The following is a 19,634-nucleotide window of genomic DNA, read 5'->3' as shown; positions in this document are numbered from 1 at the left end:
CGGGCCAGTTGCGACATGCTAGTGTCCGTCGTGAAGAAAGACAGTCGTGTAAAACACCTACCTAGTTTTACTAGATAATAAAAGTATTTGTCTCAAGTTTGAGTTTCAAGTAACCTCCACATCTACCAAACCCGAGTTACCAATAGTTCGAGTGAGTTGTGTTTATAATAAGAACTATTTAATTAAATAAACCTTAGTTATAAGAATAATAACTTAGAGAATAATAATGTGCTATTGTGTTACTAATCATCTAATATGAATCTTAGTTACTTATTCGAAATAAATGATTCATGAATACAATCAATCACATTATACATAAAACATTGAGTTCAATGAGAGTAAAAACAATTGACTTATTGAGGAACAAATTATAACACAATTAAACCCGCTTAATAAGATTCTGAAAATACCACACTAAAAACTTCGTAAGCGGAAAAGCGTATCAACAGTAAATACATGTATGCTAATTGATATCCAGTTGCAGGGACCAGTGTAAATCACGTATTACTCAGAAAATCTATTAAATTTGATTGTTTTTAGCCGCACACGGGCAGCCTGTGTATTAAGTACACTCAAAAACGTACACGCCCCGGGGGATAAATAAGCTGGGTACACTAGTAGAAAACAAAATCCCCCTGAAAAACTTCATTCTAAATTCCGACCACACCTAATGCTGACGATTCCAAAATCCAATCCCAGGTGTCGCCACCGATAAAGATTTTACATAAATCAGTGATATAATCCAATATTACCCGCATTTAGCCCCCACGTAATGTCCCCTCACCATAGACTATCACTTTAGACTCCGCATTAAGATGCGTTTCGGAAGTTCGCGGCCACCAAAAAATCAAAGTTTTTTTTGTGTAATATTGCACCGATCGCCGCGCGGCTGTTACATCCTACACTGCTGTATGCAGCTAATATATTTGTTTACATTTTTTTATCGGGAAACAAACAACTTACAATTATACAGAATATAAATTATATGACTAATACATGAGCCAAAACAGTTTCCACTAATGGAATAAAGCAGAATCGCTCAAAGGGAACTTATTGAAACCCATTTGTAAATAATTTACATCATAACATTTTGTACACATAGATTGTAATTTATTTATTTATCTTATTTAAAATGTATATCAACTAAAATAAGCAGTTTAGATTAGTATGGAGTGCATGGAGATCGCAAGTCGTGTTATATTGTATCAGTACCATTGTTTATTTTTTTTTTTATAAATTATAATATTTTTCTCATGAAAACTTTTTCTTATTATAAGTTTAAACATTACCAGTGCTATAATGTGATCATCGCTCCAGACTGTAGTATATTTTACAGCAAATAAATAAATACATACGCTCCATTGACTAGGTAAGTGATCTGTTACTGCCATTGAAATCTCTATTCCAATTTAAATGACTTATTTCATTACCCCGCGTACTGAGCGGATTCCGAACGAACTGTGGGCATAAATTCTCAAATTGATAATAAAATTTTACTAGGTATTACTGGGGTCTTATTCCATTGGATTGTGGTTAAGTGCGAGAGTTCGGTTATTTCAGAGCAAATTGTGAGAATTAATTATTTATTGGCAGCTTTTTATGCGACAATTCGTTGTGTTGTAAAAAATATTTTATGAGACGAATAAAATATTTGAAAGGCTTGTAGTCCCTCGTTCATCAAAATTGTTTTACAGCTTTGGGCAAGTATCAAAATATTTAAAAAAATTTTTTAAAGAAGTTACACAGAATTACCTATCTGTATGTAAATGATATATTGAAATATATGTCATATACTAAATAAAAAGGGACGAAGCCACGAAAATTGCTTTGTTTTGTGTTTGTTTTGCTCATGCTTGGGTACTAAAATAATAGTAAGATAACTAGGTCAGTTAGTAAAGTATAGTACTTATAGTAAATGATTTTGAGGAGTATGGTGGCCAAGTCATATGTAATAACACTTTCTCGATTTATAATTGACAATATACTATCTTCATTTACATAATAGATATATACATAGATATTGCAACAACTGTACAAATACTAAAATAGGCCCGTGAGGCATTGTACCAAGGGTGCTGGCGGCATTTCCTTGTTGTATCGCAATGTTAATACGATGTGCGAGGAAGTCGCCAGCTCTTTGGTCACGTTACGTCAAACAGACGCTTCGCGATTTCTGCAAAAAAATTGTGCGCGCTGGGACCCCATGGACCTAGAGTTTCAACGCCAAATGGTACAAAATGGTACTATCTACCGAGGCTCTTATATTAACATTTCGGCTTTTCGAATTTAAAATATAAACATTATTTGTGACATTATCTATGAAAAGGGACCTTATTGTCGTACTGCGTAGCGCGGCGTTGTTTATAATATGGAAGCATCGTTGTTAATGGCGTAAGCGCCTCCGACAATAAGGTCCCTTTTCATAGATAATGTCACATTTTGTTACACTAATACTAAAATTATGATATTTCGCTTTTACTGTCATTCCGTTTTATTTGATCTAAACATGTCAAAGAATTCACCCAATATACCTACTTATAATCAGTAATTACACCCAAAATTAGTTAATCAGGGTAGATTTTGTATTAGAAATTTTGAAGATAGGTACCAAGTTATATAATTCTGAACTATCGATTGTTGTCACTAAAAGCGGCCAAGTGCGAGTCGGACTCGCCCATGAAGGGTTCCATTTATGACGTATTAAAAAAAACTACTTACTAGATCTCGTTCAAACTAATTTTCGGTGGAAATTTGCATGGTAATGTACATCTTATATTTTTTAAGTTTTATCATTCTCTTATTTTAGAAGTTACAGGGCGGGGACACACATTTTACCACAATTTTTTTTTTTTTTTTTTTTGTCTCTCGCGCAAACTATTCAGCTTAGAAAAAATTATATTAGAAACCTAAGACCTATCCATAGATACCTCACACGTATGGGTTTGATGAAAAAAATTTTTGGGTTTCAGTTCTAAGTATGGGGAACCCCAAAAATTTATTGTTTTTTTTTTTCTATTTTTGTATGAAAATCTTAATGCGGTTCACAGAATACATCTACTTACAAAAAAAAAAAGTGGCTGTGACATACGGACGGACAGACAGACAGACATGACCAATCCATAAGGGTTCCGTTTTTTGCCATTTGGCTACGGAACCCTAAAAAACACGTTAGGAAATTAATACAACTATTGACCTGACAACATAACCTTTCAAAGAACATCCAAATCCCAAAAGGTACTCAAATATTTGTTCATGCGAGTATCCAACACTGGAACATTGTAAACAAAAAAGGAAATCTGCTATGAAAAGTTCCGAATCCCGGATAAAAGTTGGGAAAAGCATACTTTTCCGTGTATGAATACTTTTTGACTGCACCAGAGTTCGGTGCGCGAATTCCTTGTAAGAGTTAAAAAAAGGATTGTTGTAATCCCACTGTGTTTTCATTTTAATAAAGAAGCATGAAAATTTATTAAAACACTATTGTAAAATCTCATGACTGTACATGCTTACGCTATGCTACATGCGTGCTTATGCTACGTGATCCATACGTCATATGACATTAATAAAATGGAAAATAGATTAAATTAAATTGATTACACTGAAATAAATGTTTGCATAACTGTAACAAAATGTTGGTTACTGTTTACACAAAAATTGGGACTTTCGAACTATGTGTTATATGTTACAAAACCGTATTTGTCTATCAGTGTTCAGGTACTGGGTATACACTACAAAATAAGTTTGTAAATTTATGCAAAGTTTATTTTCTTATAACCGTAGTTTAGTTATTTAGTAAAGTTACAAAACCAGTTCGGCTATCTATTTTTTTCGTGTAACGTGCCATGCACGTAGATAGCCACTATATAAAATATATAAACCCTGGTTTTCCTCAATAAAGTGTAAACTTTGAGATGAGAATCACTAAATGCACTCGATAACATATCGTTCGCTAAAAGATAAGTGTCTGTTTCATCCCCGGTTCTTATACCTCGAATTTAAAACGTTACTGTCAAAAAACTATATAAAAACCCTGTAAAAAAACGCGTATCCCCACGTGCGGGCGCTTTGGCGGTATCCGAAATAAAACGACAACGTGTAACTCATTTACATGACGATTTTGTTGTGACTGAAATTATTTATGGTTCAGTATCCATCCAACCTTCAATGTGTTATTCTACCTCCGCCACCAGCGCTACCAGTCGCATCAAGCCAGTGTAAGGGCTAACGGCGGCCCCTACAACTGTCTATTTTTCAAGCACATGCATATTTTGGTAAAGCATGTTAAAAAATGACAACTCATCATCATCATCATCATATCAGCCTTTTATCGCCCACTGCTGAGCATAGGCCTCTCTTCTAGTACGCCACTTATCCCGGTCCCGAGCCAATCTCATCCAGAAGTGGCCCGCAGTCTTCCGAATGTCGTCCACCCAACGAACCAACGGACGCCAGGCACTCCTTTCGTCTGAAAGCGGCCACCATTCCGTTAGCATTTTGGCCCACCTGCCATCACTCTGCCTGGCAACATGTCCCGCCCAGCTCCATTTTAATTTGGTAATGATGTGTCCGACATCTTGCACCTTGGTGCGACGTCGGATCTCGACATTCCTCACTCGGTCTTGAAGTTTGAAATGACAACTACTTAAACAAAAAGACCAACAGTAGGTAACTACCTATAGGAACTGAACCTCATAGTACTCGCGGCATTCCGGGCATTTTATTAATATTGTATTAATTTTTCACATGTCATGATTCAACATATTATTGAATTAAATGTGTTATAATCTAGTAACATAACTATCAAAAGTTGCCTAGAAATTGATTTAAATTGAGCGATCGTCAAGGTTGTATCAACAAGATCAAAACCTTAACAAATTGTTAAGTAATAATTAACCACTTATGGTGGACACGTCTCCTTTAAGATATAGTTTTTGGTTAATTACATTTTTGGTACAAGCTTTTATCGCTGACTGTACTTTTCTTTCCACAGGCAACTAATACTCATCGAGACAATCCTAAAAACCTCATATACAATTAGGTTGCGTTGTTTTGTCACAGAGTTTCCATGGCCACCTGATCTCCATCATCAGATCAGCTCGATGGTACCACAATATTGCATTGTCACCCAATTTACATATCTATGTAAAATTTCAGCTCAATCGGAAACCGGGAAGTAGGTCAAATTTAGCTTCCGAAATTTGACCCTCACATACATAATTCTATAATAACAGGGCAAGTTAAATAAAAGCTTGTAAACATTTTGAGAAAGTTCCATTTTATCCAAAATAGTGGCAAAGTAATTTTGAGTTGTTTCCTCATGTTGGCTGGTGGTTGGTGGTTTTAAGTTTTTTTTTAGAAATGATAAATATTTAATAGCGTTCATTGTGATTTACAGTAACAGTAACATGTTACAGTGTAATGTGTGTGTGTGTGTACAGTGTAATGTTTTACAGTAACGCAGCGGCTTACGTGAGCGAATAACTCGCGAATGCGAAGCGGCGCGGTGCGGCGCGAGTGAATTAATCCTTTGATACCTATGGAAGTGTCCTAAGTGGGCGATCTCGTTGCGAACGCGAATGCCTTGGGCCGCCGCGCCGCTCCGCTTTGCGTTCGAAGCTTATTCGCTCACGTAAGCCGCTGCGTAAGTATTTCCCTCGCGTTGGGGTGGTGAAACATGTTATGCTTCAAAGTCTGTTTAACCCTCGGGCCTATACCCTCGCAACCGCTCAAGAGTCCACTTACTTGGACGTTTTTCAATCAAATAAAAACAGGACACGTCAACTGATTGCATCCTACAATGTTACATATTTAGATAAAACCCCAATGTAACTCGGGGGCGCTCTGAAACAGACGTGCTCTGTTAAGGGGAACTATTCTGAAACAGCTTTATTTGCGTCCTTCGGGTTTTATTTCGGTGTGGTTTATTTTTCCTGATTAGCCAGACATTGATTTCTTTAATGTGAAAGAGGATGACCGCTTCTACAAAGGAGTAGTCCTCATTTTGCACTATATATTGACATGGCAAATATTTTTACATTATTTAATGTACGACCTATAATAATATTCCAATTGGAATAAAAATGTAATCTGGGTACCGTTTAGGTAGAGTTAATAATAGTCTCTTGTTTAATTCACACCTAATTTTATGTACTTAATAAAATCTTACAAATTGACTGTCGCATAGTTTTAGTAACTGTATTGTTTATAATTTGATAACCAAAGCATGAAGGTAATATTTAGCTATTCTGGGGGCTTAGCCAAGATGCCCATCGTTTACGCTCCGACAACGAAGCGCTTTCGGTCTCAATCACTCTTACATATTAGCGCGATACAGAGATAGCGTTTCGTTTTTTTAGCGCAAGCAATTGGCATCTTGACTAGGCAATCTAGGCAACCTGGGTGCGTAGCCAACATGCCAATCGTTTACACTACGATAACGAAACGCTATCTGCCTCTCTATTACATAAATATGCATTTTATTCTAAAATAACGAGTGCAAGAATTATTCTTAAATTCTTAATTCAAATCCATTGGATTGGATCTTAATTCAAATTATTTTTATTCTTATTCAAGTTAATTTTTGCCCAACACCGCTTCGTACCACTGGATATTATATTGAGGGCCACTGGGACATGATACCAAGTTCCGAGAATAACCTCCGTGCCTACGCGTTTTAATAGAACAGTACGGCCGGCACTACACGGAGCCCATTCAAATCGAACGGCACGGGAATCACGGGATGCGTCGCTGTGGTTATTTTGTTGATTGGTTGTGCTCAACTTTATTTTATTGCTAGCTTCAGCCGTGTTGCCTCGCCATAGTTCTTTAGTATTCACTTTTACCCCTACTAGCGTAATAATAATCATCGTAATAATCATCGACATATTAAGGTAAAAAAAAAAAAACAAACATTACAGAAGAGACTGAAGTTTCTACGTTCGCTTCATTTATTATCAGCCATTTAGATCCGATTGTACAATATAGGTAAGTACTTGTCCTTTTTAGTGCTCCTACAAACTATTAAACATCTATCTTTTGATGGTTATTTTAGAAAATATACCTACATATATCTCAATTATTTATGTTTTTTTTACACAGTCGAAGCACAATTCCCACCTATTTTATTCTCAACTTATATCAGATAAAGTAGACTGAGGTGATTAGGATCTACGTTAAAATTCCGTTGGTATTTCAAATTTTGTATTGTTATGAACATTTTTTTTTTAAATAAATACAATAGGACATTATTACACAAATTGACTAAGTCTCACAGTATGCTCAATAAGGCTTGTGTTGTAGGTACTTAGACAACGACATATATAATATATAAAATTAAATACATAGAAAACACCCATGACTCAGGAACAAATATCTGTGCTCATCACACAAATAAATGCCCTTACCAGGATTTGAACCCGGGACCATCGGCTTCTTAGGCAGGGTCACTAGCCACTAGGCCAGACAGGTCTTACTACTAAACTTTACCACAATAGGGTAAAGGCACCAGTGCTCAGCCATGCACCAGTGGTCTTATTAGTCAATTAGTGGGCAAATGAGACGTTCTTGAACATAGAAATTTCGTAAAAAGGTACCAGTGTACCTTTACCCTACATCTTTTTTCTTGACATTTTAAATGTCTATCAACAAATTTTGATCCGCTCTTCCCTGTGATCCGATTCGCCTCGGTTTACCCTCAATTGGTAATTGGTAGGATGGATTGTTTTACGTTCTCGTTTTACAACCTATTATTTATACTTCGCCACTATCGACAAACTACAGGTTTAAAGGAGTTGTCGGATTGTGTGCATCGTAAACACGATAATAGGGTTGACAAATAAGCTATCAAAGCCGTTTTATGGCGGGAAAATTTATGGCCACTCAAAATGTTACCGCGAACATTGACGAATTTGAATGTCCGACGTTTATGGATTATGTAGTAAAATTGAGGGCAGGGGAAGTACCCTAGATAATACCATAGAGAAATAAGCATAGAGTAAGACACTCCATACATCAATTTTCTTACCAAAATTCTTATTATTTTTACTTGTCGAGTAGGGGATTTATCAGTACCGCTTCTTGACAATAGATGTCGCGAGAAACGAAGTCTAATACCCAAAAAAATTCTGCTAATATTATAACAGGATTAACTGGAACTCTATTTTCAACTCCTTCTGCTTGTAACATGAGTGGTAAATTATTGAGCAACTTACTTTTCTTTTCTTTACTTTTCGTCAGTGGCGACACACGTGACATCTGCATTGTAGGTAATGAAAATAATGGGGATCCATTTAAAGTCATAATCGTTATCGTGCTCTGATTAGGAAAAAGTAGAAGAAAAAATTGTTTGACGCGAATTTTTTTTCTTTGGGACAGCTAGGTCGTTAAGTCGCCCGACCCTCCATACAAAGGCCAAAAATTTTTCGCGTCAAACAATTTTTTTCTACTGTTTCCTCTTCAGAATACTATAGGTACCGAATATGGCCTTAAATGAATCCCCACTATTTTTGTGACCTAAATGCGCTCCTAGTATCTATAACAAATCATTAACAGATTTTGGGGGTTCTAAAGCCGCTTCTGGTCTTTATAGCTCAAGACGTATTGTATCGAATTCATTTGAGGACATTTACGACAGCCGCTATTGGTTCATTTAGGAACCACATGCTTATAAAACGGGGTTATATCGCAATTAAGTACCATATTGGACAATGAATCGTTTTATTTTCAGAGACGGATATACATATATATCCTTTATATTATTCATATAAATAATAGGTGTAGATTTTTTTATACTACGTCGGTGGCAAACAAGCATACGGCCCGCCTGATGGCAAGCAGTCTCCGTAGCCTATATATACCTGCAACTCCAGAGGAGTTACATGCGCGTTGCCGACCCTAAAAAAGATGTTAAATAAAGTAGCTCTGTTGGCTGGATTTAGCAAGTTTTAAGTATTAAGTAGTTATTTTATGTTTTATCCCTTTCTTACAAACACATACATAAGTCAAAATGACAGATGATATATTATGATGATAAGGAACGTTTTATAGCTAATTGTTGCTTGTAGCGTGTGTTTACGAATAACGCCTTTAGTACCTATTATATTACAAAAATAAAAATGCAAAAAAATAAAACAAAAATAATAATTGTATAGTAGCTTACTCGTTCAAAATATCGGTTAACGGCAGCATCCAAAGTAGGGTGAAAAGTATTTTTATATCCCCCGAGTTATCGATCAATGAAACTGAGCCATTAGTTAATAAAAAAAAATGGTTTTTTTTCTCCGACACCGACACGGAGTGCCTTATATATAGCAAAAGAGTACTTACCTATTTATCACAAAAATTCTGCTAGAAATTTAATTCCTTAGAGTCATCAAAGTAAAAACATACATTAACTCTTTCACTTATTTGCTAATTGATCACAATCCGTAAATCTCCATACTCTTTTGTTTGTCAGAATTATCAAGGTCAAACTGTAGTGTAAAATACTGAGTACTGACTTTAACTTTAGGCATTCAATTTCCGGGAACATGATATAATAAAACTAACCCGTATATGTAAGAAACGTGTTTCCCGTTTCAACATATTTTTCCTGTCGTGAATATCAATAACATCATGACAAATATTCCTCAAAAAATGAAACATATAACCCTAGTAAAAACCTACAAAAATATAAAATAAAAATAGCAAAACATGTAACATACAAAATAAAAAAATATAATTTTTATGGTTGCTCGGAAACATTTAGACCCATTTATTTTAGAAAGATATATGTACGAGTAGGTAAAGCTAGTACTCAATAAATATAAATATCCTTAAAAGGAAGAAATACCAAAAAAAGTATTAAGTTTTTTATTAATTTCTCTGACATTTTATCGCTAGACGGTAAAAAGGAAAAATGTGATAAATTTTGTTAGTAAAATGTAATATCTACAATCGAGATTAAAAGCGTGTATCAAAAGCGTGTTTTTAGAAGTATAAACTTGTCATCATTTTAATTTTAAGTTAAGTAAATACCTAGCTAATAATGTAAGCTTATCCACATATTATGATATTTTTTCCCAGACGATTAACAAGTAATGTTAAAATAGCAATAAATAAACTACTGGAAAAGGGATACAACTTCCAAAATACGAGTAGTAACATTGACAGATATAATAAAACTTACGAGTTAAATTCTTTTTGTAATGCTGCAAATTAAAAAAGCCATTTTCAATACTAAAACTCATTACCGGCCTGTATACTAAACGGATATTAGTAAAATGTAAATACAAACTAAACCTCACTCATAATAGAAAGCTGGGTTTATCTTTAAAACCCGCGCCAGGCACGCCTCTATTTAGTATAAGTGAACAGCATAAGCGATTTTGAAATCCAACCCTAGTGTATATTTTTTCCTTTACTATTTGGGCACCATCTTACACAGATCGACTTAGCCCCGAACTAAGCAAAGTTTACACTATGAGTACTAGGCAACGATATACATAAGCCTATAGAAAAAAAAACATAAGTATTTACCCCCTTATTCATAAACGTCTACCAAATTTGACAATCCGCTAATAATCGTTTGTCCCTTTCCATCATACCAATACGTCGGAAAGGGACAAACGATTACTAGCGACTTGTCAACTTTAGTAGATAATTAATGAATAAAGGGGTTAGATAATAGATACAAGTCATTACTCATGAACAAATACTCGTGGTGAACACATAAGTATTCGAACACACACAGGGATTCGAACCTGGGACCTCCTGCTTTATAGGCAGGGTGAATATAGACTAAGCTAGGAAACCGTTTTGTATATATTCCTTAGTTATTTTCCCCTCTACTTATTACTCTTCATTTTCAAATGATATTAAAACAACAGGTCTGCCCTATAACTTACCCCGTATCCAACTATGAATCTTCTGGGCAATCTGATACAGTAGAATTTCTTACTTTTAACTTTTAAATGTAGCTATAGGATTTAAGCCTACATAACGAATGCGTCTAATTTTATGCAAAATTAGGAAATGGCGGAAAATTTAGGAAGAAACATAAATATATGGTTTTAAGTAATTTATGGTTTTAAGTGATTGAGTTTGGCAAGTAAGTAATTAAAAATAATATTAAATAAATATTTTATTGTCAGTATATCAAAAATTATGATTTTACATGTCTTTTATCTGAGACTAATGTTTTTTGTTTTTATTATTTTTCCCATAATCAATAAACAATTCAGCGTATTTTAATTTCGGGTAAAGAGAAAAAACATACTTTTAAGGGTTAAGTAAGTTCTACGGTAGACGAGGGTTGTTTTAATTGGTTGACAGAACTTTTGACGACCGGCCTGGCCTAGTGGGTAGTGACCCTGCCCATGAAGCCGATGACCCCAGGTTCGAATCCCGGTAAGCGCATTTATTAGTGTGACGAACACAGATATTTGTTTCTGAGTCATGGGTGTTTTCTATGTAGGTATATAAGTTTGTATTTATCTATATACGTATGCATATCATCGCCTAGTACCCATAGTATAAGTTTTGCTTAGTCTGGGACTAGGTCGATTTGTGTAAGATAGTCCCCAAATATTTATTTACAGAACTTAAAATGCTTTAAAATTTTAGGTTCAACATAAATCGCTCTTAACTTAAATCGAGCTGTCATAAAAACAAAAGCATGGCGCCAACAAAAGCGTATTGTGTCGCGGTTAAATAAGACAGGGCTTCAGATCAATTCCATTAATAATTCATTAGAATACGATTTAACTCGATAATTTACGAGCAGGCTTTAAAATTCCATTCGATTTTAGTAGCGTATTCGGAAACATAAAATGTTATTCTGCTTATCACTTCTTTTCTATTTGAGCCAATAGTGTCTCACTGCTGTGAATTGGCCTCCTTCCTCCATTTCTACGTATCCTGCTCTTGACCCGTCCCCCACCAGTTCCTATCAAAGGCATCGAGAACATCGAGCATTCGCCTAGACACTGGGTTCGAATTTGTCCCAAAATCTAATTTAATTGAAATAAGACGTTCGCTCGATCGATCCAAGTAACCGAGCGCTAGAGCGAGAAACATTTTGATATCGAAGTGGCGGGATATTTTGCATATCGGAATACTCCTCTTAATTTAACCCTTGAAAAGGTGTGTGTAAGCCGATTACGTACCTACAAAAAACTCACATAGGTAGGTACACTTGAGATATTGAGTTCTGTACCCCTAGTGTAAATTTTGTCGATAGCGAAACGTGACGTACGCGTTTGCGTTAAGTCTCATTTTGTATGGGTTTTTGAACAGCGCGCCAAGCGGGACGTTTTGGAAAGTCAAAAATCTCATACAAAATGACACTTAACGCAAACGCGTACGTCACGTTTCGCTGTCGAAAATATTTACACTAGGGGTACTGGTCTAAAGTCAAATAAGTATAAATTGGGTGCATTTTATTCGCCAACAAACTGTTTCGCAGTTTGGCGAAGTTTGGTAAGAGTCATGTGTTTTTTTTTTGTTTATTAGCAATAAATTTAAAAAAATCTAAACTATTTTGACTAAGTATCCTAATTGGCATGTCTCTTTGCTACAAATTCACTAAATAACACACTTATGAGGGCTTGCGAAGGAAGATATGACCGTCGCGGGGGTTTAACCTTTTGTTTAAGTTACTATGAAAATTGCTGTATTTGTAGTTTTAGCCGTGCGCGTGCTCCAATAATTGCGAGCGCTGGGACCCGAGCCCATAACGCAGCGACTTACGTGAGCGATGACTCGCGAATGCGACGCGGCGCGGCGGCCCAACGGCATTCGGATATCGCCTTCGTAGGACACTTCCATAGGTATCAAAGTATTGAATTCTCACGTAAGATACTGCCTAAGTCGTGCCTCCTCGGTTAAGGATCTTGGGGTTGTCTTTGATACGCCTCTCACATTTCACGAGCACCTGCCATCACTTGCTGTGAACTGCTATCGAAGACTAGGCTTTCTAATTCGCAACTTGCGCGACTTCAAAGATCTATTAGCACTCAAACTGGTCTATAACGCCTTCGTTAGAAGTAAGTTGGAGGCTTCATCGGTCGTGTGGCAACCACACGAGTCAACGTATGCCTTGTTACTAGAAAAGGTTCAAAAAGCCTTTTTAAGATTCTTCTACAAGAAATTGTACGGGTATTACCCGTTTTTGTACCCAACTAAATACTTGTTAGGGACCCTCGGTTACAACTCGTGAAACTTTTCTTTATTGACTACAGCTTTGCGGGTCCTGCGAGCCGAGTCAGACTGTCCAGAGCTGGTGTGCAGTCTGGTACAGCTGTTTGTCCCTGATGTTCCCAGAATAGCTCTCAGGCACCGCCGACGCGACTTATTGGCAGTGCGGGCGGCTCGCGCTGTGTCGCGTAGGAACTCGCCACTTCTTCGTACTCTCACACTGTTGAATGCGCTCATGACATCAGCTACTGACTGTGATATGTTTGCGTGGCGATGGACGGGTGAGTGCAGTGAATGTCTGAGGTTTTGTGGAGAATGGATGATAGTTGTTCAACTGTAATAATTTAGTCTTATAAATGTATAATAATACTGTTAATGTACTTAACTTTCATGGCGCCTTAGTTACAAACTGTAATTTCATGTAAACGTGTTTTCAAAAAATAAATTAAAAAATAAATACTTCTGATTAAATAATATTATGGTCGCCCGATCCTTTGGCTGTATCACTAGCTATTTTATAATATATGTACTAAAATAATACTGGTATGGTATACAGGATAACGATATACGCATGAAATATTTTTTTTTGATATTTTGTTGATTTTCGAGCCAACTACAACCTTTGGTGTTTTTTCGAGTCTGCGCTCGCAAATATAGTTTATTTTCCGACTGTTTTTTTTAAATGGCCCTGGTCTCTGATTAAAACGCGCAAAAATTCAATATAAAAACCACAACTTTGCGTTACTCGTAAAAATATGGTCTTATTGAATATCAGTTTCACATGGCCAACTTTACTGCTGAAATATCGCTGTGGTAAATTGCCACCGATTGCATTGCTGACAATGACATTAACACTGACTTTGACATTTCCTTTAGTGCTAGCGGTACGCCCAAAAACGCTGCAAATTGTGTTAAAGCATGAAATTTGCCGATTTTCATACTTTTAATACCATTTGCAGCATTTTACTGAATTTCGGGGTGTACCGCTAAGATTACTTGTGTGTCGGTGCAGTCTCACTACGAATGCAAGCTTAAGAACCACCTTACACTATATAGCGTTTTTTAGCGTCGGCGTCTAGCCAGCGCTATGGAAAATGGCGCAGTTGCGTCAACGTTGCGTCGAGCAGCAGCCATAGAGTTGACTAGACACCGACGCTCGAGAGACGCTAGTGTAGGTTTGCCCTAAGTGCCACCCCACACTAGCGTCTTTCGAGCGTCGGCGTCTAGTCAAAGCTATGGAAAATGCCGTTGCTGCGCAGCGTCAACGTTGCGTCAAGCAGCAGCCATAGAGTTGACTAGACGCCGACGCTCGAGAAACGCTAGTGTAGGGTGGCCCTGAGCGCCTAAGTTAATACTATCGCGGCGAGAAAGCAACTACATAAATAGCATAGATATATGACTATTTTCTTGTGCAAAAAATCTAGATGTTGATTTAATGGCGATTAAATTAAATAAATGTATAGATATTATATTAATTACTGATCGCTGCCTATTTGCACTAGTTTTACGAAAGCGATTGCCATCTGACCTTCCAACCCAGAGGGTAAACTAGGCCGTCACCGAAAAGCGACTGGTAAATATCAAATGATATTTCGTACATAAGTTCCGAAAAACTTCTTGGTACGAGCCGGGGTTTGAACCCGCGACCTCCAGATTGCAAGTCGCACGCTCGCTTTATTTGCACTAACTACTGGCAGGAATTCTTCTAAGAGAACACACTTGCCCGCAAATAAATCTATCTATTTCACCATTCCCCGCTTTTCTTTTATCGTTGGCGATGGGACAGCTGCCTTACAGAATGTAGATAACTCCAACAGGGTAACATGTAAGGTAGACGTCCGTATGCTCGTCACTGTCCCAGTACATATCATCCTTAACGTTTTTGTTAGAAGAAACGTCACTTTTGACACTGACATATCCGATCCATATCGTATCTAGATCTAATATTTGACGTATCTTAAAGTTCGAATCTGGTCGTCATTGTCAATAGAGTTGACAGCAAGGTGTCATCTATTGGGTATTAGTTTATCGAGCACTGTGTTGTTTATTTAAATGTTAAATGTTTCCTAAAAACATTGTTAGTTATGAATGTAGTACTAAGAATATAACGTTAAACAGGTATCTGAATAATATACATATAATTATATTATACCTGTCCCTTAGGTAGTACATTCGGGATTAAGGTGACATAGGTCCAACGATATCAAAGATCTTTTGACATTTGGAATAGCCCATAATATTTCATTAAGTAATTTATTGCCCCTTTCGTAAAGCGTCTCATATTTGTGCCAGATTTAATTATTACCAATGTATGTTAAAACCGACAGGACTTTACTTGAAGTTTGCCACTAGTTATAATTAGTGGCAATAAAGGCCATAAGGTATTTTATTTTTGTCCTCATTATGAATACGAGTAAATAAATAAGATAACATTACTTACCTAAATACGGAGAATGACAGTAAACTGACACTCATGATATTTACTTATTAATATACCAGTTTGTTTGATCAGACTAATTTTTTTTAATGGAGAATCCACATCACTACCACGTTCGTTTGTGGGGTGTTCTGTAGAATTAATTAATCTCCGATAATCATATTTTATGCGTACTTTTCGACTGTATATTTAAAAAATATAAATTATAATTAGGTTGACTGTGATTTATGAAATAAGTAATCAACATTACAAATACCTTTTGCACTCAGCTTTCGTTGACAAATGTTCTCCAAAATGGTCCATTTTCTCTCACTGTCCCTCTTTCAACAAGTGACGGGAATTGCTAGCACGTTCTGTATTCGCGAATCCTAACAAAGTCCAGATAATCCATGTAAAATATTGCAGCCACTCATCTCCAACGATTGTCACTGATCTGTCAACACGGTCTCAAAGCAAAATCTGAACGTATTTCACATTTAATGACGACTAGAAACAAAATTACTGGTTTTATCCATGGTCATAATTTAAAATTGGAACGTATTATTAGTTTTATTTTCTTTTGGACCTGATAATGGCTTTTGTTTTGATTTACGATGAAAATAAGTCACTACAATGGTTCAGGAGCCGGGCACGATCGGCCATCTTTGCAAGAAGTTCGCGCTTGCGCGGTACGGGCCGCGGGCTGGGCATGCGCTGTGCGCTGTTGATGAAAAAATAAAATCGTGGCATCGCGTTGGTTAGATATTTTTCAGTTAACGTACCATACAGTTTCATTATGATTGTCATTTTAATTTAAGGGTTAATAACATGCATTTTTCTGTTTGATGATTTTGGATAAAATACCTATGTACTTGTAGTAATTAGGAAATAGTTTAGACGTATTCAGCAGAATATATTGTTTGAATCATTTGAGGGGTAGAGGTTAAACTTTAGTTCATCTCACATGTGCTAGGGTTGCAAATCGTCACGGTGTGTGTCTTCACAGTCTTCACACCCCAAGCTGCATTTGTCTCCTCTTAAACCGAATAAAAATGTGATTTAAGAGGAAGCTTAAAGCCAGGAAATTAGAAGGCCACAAAAGATATGACTCGGGTTTTTACCTTTTATCTCAATTACTCTGAAAATATTTATACTTATGTTTTAAATTTAGCTCATTAGATCCCTCGACAATATCACTAGCTATTTAGTCCAAAATTATAGTGCTATGGCATACCAGTTAACGATATGTAATTAAAAATATCCGAAAATTATACATGTTTTCGTGTCCCTTTCAAATATTAGTCTAGTTTGAATGTTTTTATGGCATTTGCTCATGATTAAAACGTGTAAAAATTTCAATTTTCCGTAAGCCCTAAAAAACCGATCTGAAACATCTGAATTCATTTTTGTACTGTAAGGGCCACCCCACACTAACGTCTCCCAAGCGTCGGCGTCTAGTCAGTGTTATGGAAAATGACGTCGCTGCGCAGTTGCGCCCACGTTGCGTCGATCAGTAGCCATAGAGTTGACCAGACACCGACGCTCGGGAGACGCTAGTGTGGGGTGGCCCTATGGCTGCTGTTCGACGCAACGTTGGCGCAACTGCGCCTTTCCATAGTACTGACTAGACGCCGACGCTCAAAAAACGCTAGGAGGTTTTTCTATGAATGACATTTTACAAATACTTTAAACCAAATGTAAAATGAATTATTAAATTAAATGTATTATAAATAGATTATTTATCCTTTAAAGACAAGTTAAGAAGAGAGATAGGGATAAGCGCTCAGTGTACTGAATACGAGCTACTGGGTCTATATTCAGAAACAACAATTCTATTGAAATTAATATAAAAAATAATACATTTTTATTAAACTTTAAAGTTTTCTCCAAAGTTTCAAGGACGTCATTGTCTACGTGGCTCACTAAGTTGAGATCAACATCTAGCTATGCGATATGAGTTTTCGACCCTCACTTTATCTTGTTTATCAACTGGAATGATTTGCATACTAGGGATGACACTCCGAGACCACGGAAGTCGGAAGTAATTTTAAAGTTTAAGTGTACGTAAGACCCGTCAATGTAAATAATAATGTTCTGTTTTATCAAACAATACTATCTTTTCACTTTTCAAGAATAACAAGAAATCATTTATTTATTTATTAATAACAAATGCGTGAGTAACAATGCCTGGTTATACTCCCGCCACCTGGGCCCAGTTGAAAGGAATTTGAGTATTCCTTGGGACTCGAAGGGCCACCCACACTAGCGTCTTTTGAGCGTCGGCGTCTAGTCAGCGCTATGAAAAATAGCGTCGCTGCGCAGTTGCGCCAACGTTGCGTAGAGCAGCAGACATAGAGTTGACTAGACGCCGACGGTCGGGAAACGCTAGTGAACTCTCTAGTAGCGTAGGAAGAACGATGATGGGGCAAGAGTAAGCGGAAAATATTTATTTGTTTTACAAGGGGCAAAGTTGTTGTTTAAGTGCTCGAAGTGATAATATTGGTCAAGCGAAAGATCCTAAAATTCAATCATGAACGTAACGAATGGCTCGAAGAGTGGAATCTTGAGCGTTGCGAGGGTTTCAAGGCACGTCCGAGGGTTAAGCACACTGTGCTACCGAGTGAAACACAAAATTTGAAACACACCATTGCGAGTTAAATACTAACTAAAGAACATTACAAATCAAATTCAAATTAATGTCATTAAATATTTACTATCCAAAATCATCACTTGAAATTGAAAGTCAATTATACTAGCCAACATAAAGAAATAAATGGAAATTTGCAGCAATTTACTTTGCCACTCTTGTGGATAAAATGCTTTGTCATCAGTTTTTGAAAAAATAAAAGGAGCCTTTAGCTGTTGTGGTAAAAACATGTTTTCACTTCGAGTCGAGGAATATACCATCAAAAATACTAATCTGAAAATGGAAACCAAGCTCAATATTTGCATAGTTGTCGATTTCACCGACAAAAGGATTGAGCAAAATTTTCGGTACGTAGAAAAGAAGGAGGAAGAGTGCCTACCCGGTGGATAGAGACAATAAAGCCATATGCAGGACCCAAGACCCAGGCTTGCCTACAAATGGTGCAGGAAGAAGCTGGTGCAAAGCGTCCGTGGTAATCACGACCCTCCGCAATGAGGATACGACTGAAAAGAAGATGAAGGCCGGTTACACTTATCCTGCAGCCACACTTATCCATATTGACCTTAGCAGATTTGATTTAGTTATAGACCGCAATCAATCCGTTACCGATGTCATTGTGACAGGTCGAAGAATGAGGCCACAGCTTGGCATTGTAAAACGGGTGCATTCAGTTGAAAACTTTCAGTAGTAGACCTAAAAATAGAAGCTAGAATAAGTATAGTGTTGATAATGAATTGAAAGTGTACATTGTTACTTCCTATTTTTGACTTATGACTTTTTCAGACAAAAAGTACCAGTTTCAATGCCTACTTTAAATTTTAGTACCAAGTTGAAAACTTTCGATTCCAGTGTAAACATTTTGACGACCGGTCTGGCCTAGTGGGTAGTGACCCTGCCTACGAAGCCGATGGTTCCGGGTTCAAATCCTGGTAAGGGCATTTATTCGTGTGAAGAGCATGGATATTTGTTCCTGAGTCATGGGTGTTTTCTATGTGTTTAAGTATTTATAAATATTTATATATTATATATATCGTTGTCTAAGTACCCGCAACACAAGCCTTATTGAGCTTACTGTGGGACTTAGTCTATTTGTGTAATAATGTCCTATAATATTTATTTATTAATATTTATTTATTTATATAAGTATATAATATCGCCGGTAGCACCTGCATGGCACGGTTCCCGACTCCATATTAAAATATTTGCACACTACAAAGGTCTGGACCGCAACCGACAGTGAGATCTCTTTGAGGTCGCATACCTATTCTGAGATACGGACGTCTAAGCCATTGAACTATTATTACTTCGTACGAAGGTACAGAATACCAGTATTTTGCGTCATGAGTTGTTGTATTGACAACAAACCATAGAAGCGGAGCGTGAATCTCGCGACCTAAA

General features: G+C 36.7%; 2 protein-coding genes across 2 annotated transcripts in view; one reads left to right on the top strand and one right to left on the bottom strand.

Annotated features, from left to right (window-relative positions):
* LOC133528905 (potassium channel subfamily K member 18-like) overlaps nt 1-16,783 on the bottom strand; it is a 39,491-nt gene extending 22,708 nt beyond the window's left edge. The window contains exon 1 of the mRNA XM_061866405.1: nt 15,867-16,783. The gene's annotated coding sequence lies outside the window, so the exon portion shown is untranslated. The remainder of the gene's footprint in view (nt 1-15,866) is intronic.
* The window catches only part of LOC133529401 (apyrase-like), a 192,007-nt gene that overhangs the window by 119,835 nt on the left and 52,538 nt on the right, over nt 1-19,634 (top strand). The window lies entirely within an intron of this gene.

Source organism: Cydia pomonella, chromosome 20 (genome assembly GCF_033807575.1).
Source record: "Cydia pomonella isolate Wapato2018A chromosome 20, ilCydPomo1, whole genome shotgun sequence".
NCBI classification, from domain to species: Eukaryota; Metazoa; Arthropoda; class Insecta; order Lepidoptera; family Tortricidae; genus Cydia; species Cydia pomonella.
The sequence above is the reverse complement of the archived record's forward strand: the minus strand, read 5'-3'. Positions and strand labels throughout refer to the sequence as shown.